Below are 6,684 nucleotides of genomic sequence, written 5' to 3' on the forward strand. Positions count from 1 at the left end.
TCAGTTCAGTGTCCTCCTGTTAGAGCATCTTTTGGAAGAATAAAAAGGACACATCTTTCCTTACAGATGGCAGTAGGGTAGGGAGCAGATACACTTCCTTCGTACTGGCCCAGCAAAGATTGTCACCATGTCTTTTACGGAATTCCTGCTCTGTGTCTCAGTATGCTGCGCTATGCAAGGAGCTGTGGAATGAGGCTCCTCCATAGCTTTCCTACCTGCCTACATTTACCTGACCTGTGAAATTCTGCTTTCTGATGTCTAGCTTGCCTCAGTGGATGGCCTGGGCTCAGTCTTAAGAAAGACTGCCTACAGATCCCACCTGCCCTTGTGGCAAGCAATGCCACCCAGCCAGCATGATTTTTCATATCTTGGCTGCAGCAAGAGCATGAGTTCAGAGCATATTGACTGAAACTGAAAGCACCAGGGCCCATCCCCGTGGCAGGTAATGCCTTCAGACCACTGTGTGTGTCACCTGTGCATCGCACTTAACTTCTCAAAGCACCAAGTAGTTTGCCTTATAGGCAGCTTAAAGGCACTCAAGCAGGTAAGTGAGGTGGGCAGAGGGTGAATTTGCCCTCTAGCCCAGCTCAAAGTCACTTCTGCATGGCAACCCACATGCACCTTTCACATCATAAAATGTCTCCTACTATACAGTGCCCAGCACAGACTCCTGCCTAAAAGGCCCTTTATATAATAAAAGAAACTGTAATCTTACAAAGAAAATTACTCTGCCAAAAGTAGTATGAAAAATGACCAGAGGAGGCCCTACAAGGCACCTGTGTTCCCTGGAGTCACATTTACCAAACCAGCCTCAGTAATAACACGGCCAAGTCAACATCTAGGTTTATAACCCTGGTGCTTCTTCCCATGCCACCTCAGCATTCACCAGTTTCTTGCAAGTTCAAATTCCCGAAGTACTGTAATTCTGGCTACAGTCAAAATACATTCTCTAAGCTAAAGAGCTTGTTTTTCGTTTTCTAAAAACTCTCAGTGTCTTAATAAAGACTCATTTTCTGCAAAATACTCAGAACACACAACTTGAGAAGCAAAATTCAGGTGGTTTTAATGGTGCCTCCAGCTGTGCCTCATTTTAAAGTCACAGTTTATTTAACAAAACCAATGCACAGGAGTACAAACTCAGTTACCAAATAATTTAATGTCATGCTCTGAAAAAGTAGCAGTTTAGGATAAGAACACTGCTGCCACTTGGATTATTCCTCTTCTACTTACAGCACCTCAAAAGCCACATAATTTCTCACACTGTGCTGTTGGAAGACCAAAATAAAAATAACTTCATTAACTTTGTAGGGAATTCCTTAGATGTTTCTAAACCTGAAAGCACTAAAATGTCCAGGGTTTGTGTAGGAAATGGAGTAGCCCATAAACAGTGTGCTGTAAAGTAAATCAGCCTTTCCAGCAGCAAGGAAAAAGCCTACGTCATTCTTTAAACTTGCTCCCTGTCTTTCCCCTTACCCTCAACACTGTAAGAGGCAAATTACTTTGTCAAACGTCATGTACAACACTGAGCAAAGAACCAGATCTATAAAATCACCCATCAGATTATCTCCAGCAATAATAAATGGTGAATTCACTGGCATTTCCCTTGATTCTGCTTGGATTTAACCCTAGCAGTGCAGTCAGCCTAGCACAGGAAGTTCCTACAGGCTTCTTGCAGCTCAAGTCTGCCCATAGAAGACCTCCAGCCAAATACTAGGGAGCCCTTACTTGCAAAGGGTGAACAGACTTGCACTGAGCCTTTCCAGAAGTCACTGCTCAGAGTCTGTCACTCATCATGTGCAAGGTCCTCCAGGGAGGTCTGAAAATTCCTCCCTAGCTACAGGAGTTAAGGCCTTCTGGCTCCTCTGCTGCTCTCATTGCACAGTTGGTATAAAACAAAACCCCCCAAAATACAGCTGTGCCCAGGCAGAGCTTCCCCCTGCTTGCTGGCTGTGCACTTAGGAATCAAGTGGGTCAGGGAAGGAAGAACTAGGAAGAGTCACACATGTGTGTTCCTCCTGGGGAAGTGCCAAGTGTTTGTCCCTCCTCATCACCCTAGGGGCAGGCTAAGGCCTGTGGCAGCAGCCAACCTTGCCCTCTCAAAGCAGAGATGGTGAGCTACTAGAGAGAGAAAACCTGAGTTGATTTCCACGTAATAGCGGAATTCCAGATCCGCCAGTGCAGAGTTCCTAGAGCCTGCCAGCAGACCCACTGTACTGACAGATACAAAATGCACGTAATATTGCATCTGCACTGGGTTTCCTCCAGACTGGCTCTCTAACAACACAGTCCAGGCATGCTCTCTAGCCTGTCAGTATTTTAAAAGAAAAGAAAAGAAAACAAAAAAACCCCACAAAGAGCAATTTGGGAAAAAACAACCATTCCTACATCCAAAGCAGGCTTTTGCACAGTATGAGGAGCATGGCCACACAACCAGTTTGCCATTTGACAGAAGAGGCAGGTAGGGAACCTCTGGCGGAGAGGATGGGCCTCTCAGTGAGCCTCTGGCATGGACTTCTTGCTGACATAAACTTTTCCCAGGTGCCTGTTCTCACCACTACTCTGGAGATGGCATCTCCTCCATGGCACAAGCAACCACCTGCATCTGTACTTTCTGAGGGAGGAGAGGAACACAAGAATAAAAGTTTGAGAAAGCAGCAGCTGGCAAACAGGTTGCCATTTATGGTCCTCCACTGGTAAGCTGATCACAGTGACCTCCCATGAGAGAGGTTCCTATCTGGAAGAACAGACCCAGTGTCCCTGTAGCATCAGCACAACTCTTATGAGAACATGTGGAAAAAGCAAGAAATGGTTCAGTTTGTGACCTACCTTAAGCAGGGGCAATCCCTGGCAGAAGTGTGTTTATCAGAGCACAGTTCCATCGCTTCGTGGAAAGCCTTGGGTCTCAGAAACCACTAGTGGTTCCTTAATTGTTCCAGGCAAGGCACAACACTGCCTTGTCCCAGGAAAGTAGATTAAATTCTGAGTGTAAGATGAACTGGAGGTCCACTGACCTTTTTGTTTTATGTCATACCAGAACGAAGAATATTTAGAAGATATATAAATCATTTTTCTCTGTGTAGAAAAATCTTGAAAGGTTCTTGTGGTACTTGATGATGATGAAATATGACACACAAAGATTTTCACTTACAGAAAGGGAACTTGAGTACCTCACAGTCTCTAAACTCTTGACAAATAACTCACCTTTGTAGATGAACACTGATGACACAGGAACAAACAAATCAAGCCATATGTACCCATCCTACATGAACTACAACTTAAATTTGAGATACAAAGGATTTCACAAAGGAGATAGCCAAACATCTGAAGCCACTTTAACAGGAGATATTTTTTTCTGAAGAGCTCTGAGCATCCCCAGCTTTTATCCAACATATTATGAAGCATCAAAACATTGTGTGCTAGAGAATGCTATCTGTGTACCCTCTAGCATCCTCAAAGGATTGCTCCACTACAACATCTGCTTAAAATACTGTGCAGTCTTGCCTGTCTTGTTTTTTTTTATTCCTCTCCTGCTTTGGGCTAATCAGTTCAGCTTTTATCCAACATATTATGAAGCATCAAAACATTGTGTGCTAGAGAATGCTATCTGTGTACCCTCTAGCATCCTCAAAGGATTGCTCCACTACAACATCTGCTTAAAATACTGTGCAGTCTTGCCTGTCTTGTTTTTTTTTATTCCTCTCCTGCTTTGGGCTAATCAGTGTCTACTTGTTCCTCGAAAAGAGCAATATGCTTTTCAAAACCCCTTGGGTATTGGAAAGACCCTTCAATTCAGCCTCAACTATTCATAATTACAGTCCTAGCTCTGGTTCACTCACCAGTCAAGAGAATGAAGATCCAAAAAGGCATTCCTTTACTTTCTGTCAGAACATCATTCACCCTCATGCCACAGAAGAACATTTCTGCAGAGCAACATGATTCACCAAATTTAATTTATGTGATTATTTTATGATGTTTCCAAGCTGTGTCCCCAAAAGCTGCCTTCACATCCCTCCTCTTCATCCAAATGGAAGCCCTTTGCAAGGGGGTCTGCAACGGGTACAGACCTTTTCTGGTTCAGTTTCAGAGCTTCTGCTTCATCACAGCTTCCTTTTGATGTCTCTCACTGCTGATTTTGCCCTTTTTGGCAAAGTTTCCCCTCTTTGGTGATTCTCCTAAACCCTTTCCCTCCACTCCTGGCTTGTCCTCAGTCCTGTCCTCAGCTTGATTTTTTCTCATACATTGTCTTCTATTTACTTGCTTGAATTACAGAAGGCCACAATTTAGCCCCTGACTGATCTTTTGTGTTTTTTGCATTTTTTTCTTATGTCCCTCTGGGCAACATCCACCTCAGTACTCAAACCAATAGAGCTAGGTCACACTAATGCTCTTGATCCCTTTATTCCAGCAACAAGCAAACAATCCCCTGTTCTTTGCCCTCTTCCTAGTCCCAACACAACATTCTTCTCGCTCTCTCAATAGCAAGTGTCCCTCATTTTTACTACTAACAGGTGATCAATTTGATCAGTTTGGGAATAACACTTGTTTACACCCAGAACATAGGATTTATTTATTTATTTTTTTCCATCTGTGTTTTTTCCTTTGTTCACCAGCTTTCAATGTCAGAATTTTTTTTCTAGGGTTTAGGGGTTGGGTTGTTGGTTGGTTTTTTGCTGCAATTTTTTTTTTTTTCTCCCAAAGGCAACACTAATGAACCTGAAGAAAAAAAATACAGGTATTGGTATAAATATAGATTTATAAAAGCCTTGAGACAATTAAGGATGTCAATGCACCATCATAGTGCTGCTTAAGAATGCTGACATACACACAGCCCCACAGAAAGCAGTTAAGAGGGGAGTATGTCTGTGCTCCCTCTGATCTTCAACTGTTCTACACCCCTAGGTGCTCCAGAAACAATTGTTTCATAATTTGTAATAAATGAAAAAGTACAGTAAAAGGAATTTTTATACATATTAATGTACTCAGTTTCATTTCAGTTTCCCTGGAAATACTGGTATCAACCAGGCACTCCTTGCACTATAAGCTCCTAGTGAATCCGCACGAGCATTGTCTCCACCCACTGGATTGCCCCGAAGAATGGGGCTGTCAAATACAGCAAGAGATAACGGAACAGGACTCTGAGCAATTCAGTCCATTCCTACTGGCTTAAAAAATGCTGCCATGTATAGGGAGTGGAAAATTTGATATGACATAAAATGCAACCTTTCCTACTTTTAACCCACACATTTTACATAGATGGGACCTAATAAATAAGTTACTTCATGTTTTGTTCCAGGTCTTTTCCTCACAGATTGGTTTTTCAAGGAAGAACCCCTAAATGTGTCAGTGAATCCCAACAATCCTGCTGGAGCTGCTGGGATCAGCTTTAAGTACCTCAGCACAGGAATGCAGCAAGGAAGGAGAACAAAACAGAACAATACAAAGGCCTGGTCATGGACCCTTTGAGCACGACAACAAGCAAATGGGAGGGTGCGCTCCCACTACAAGGATGTCATTTTGTAAAACAACTCCAAACATCATGCAGGCTCTGACGTTTCTCTGTGTAGAAAAATCTTGAAAGGTTCTTGTGGTACTTGATGATGATGAAATATGACACACAAAGATTTTCACTTACAGAAAGGGAACTTGAGTACCTCACAGTCTCTAAACTCTTGACAAATAACTCACCTTTGTAGATGAACACTGATGACACAGGAACAAACAAATCAAGCCATATGTACCCATCCTACATGAACTACAACTTAAATTTGAGATACAAAGGATTTCACAAAGGAGATAGCCAAACATCTGAAGCCACTTTAACAGGAGATATTTTTTTCTGAAGAGCTCTGAGCATCCCCAGCTTTTATCCAACATATTATGAAGCATCAAAACATTGTGTGCTAGAGAATGCTATCTGTGTACCCTCTAGCATCCTCAAAGGATTGCTCCACTACAACATCTGCTTAAAATACTGTGCAGTCTTGCCTGTCTTGTTTTTTTTTATTCCTCTCCTGCTTTGGGCTAATCAGTTCCTCGAAACTTGTTCCTCGAAAAGAGCAATATGCTTTTCAAAACCCCTTGGGTATTGGAAAGACCCTTCAATTCAGCCTCAACTATTCATAATTACAGTCCTAGCTCTGGTTCACTCACCAGTCAAGAGAATGAAGATCCAAAAAGGCATTCCTTTACTTTCTGTCAGAACATCATTCACCCTCATGCCACAGAAGAACATTTCTGCAGAGCAACATGATTCACCAAATTTAATTTATGTGATTATTTTATGATGTTTCCAAGCTGTGTCCCCAAAAGCTGCCTTCACATCCCTCCTCTTCATCCAAATGGAAGCCCTTTGCAAGGGGGTCTGCAACGGGCACAGACCTTTTCTGGTTCAGTTTCAGAGCTTCTGCTTCATCACAGCTTCCTTTTGATGTCTCTCACTGCTGATTTTGACCTTTTTGGCAAAGTTTCCACTCTTTGGTGATTCTCCTAAAACCTTTCCCTCCACTCCTGGCTTGTCCTCAGTCCTGTCCTCAGCTTGATTTTTTCTCATACATTGTCTTCTATTTACTTGCTTGAATTACAGAAGGCCACAATTTAGCCCCTTACTGATCTTTTGTGTTTTTTGCATTTTTTTCTTATGTCCCTCTGGGCAACATCCACCTCAGTACTCAAACCAATAGAGCT

Source organism: Chaetura pelagica, unplaced genomic scaffold (genome assembly GCF_000747805.2).
Source record: "Chaetura pelagica isolate M959 unplaced genomic scaffold, ChaPel_1.0 scaffold312, whole genome shotgun sequence".
Taxonomy (NCBI): Eukaryota; Metazoa; Chordata; class Aves; order Apodiformes; family Apodidae; genus Chaetura; species Chaetura pelagica.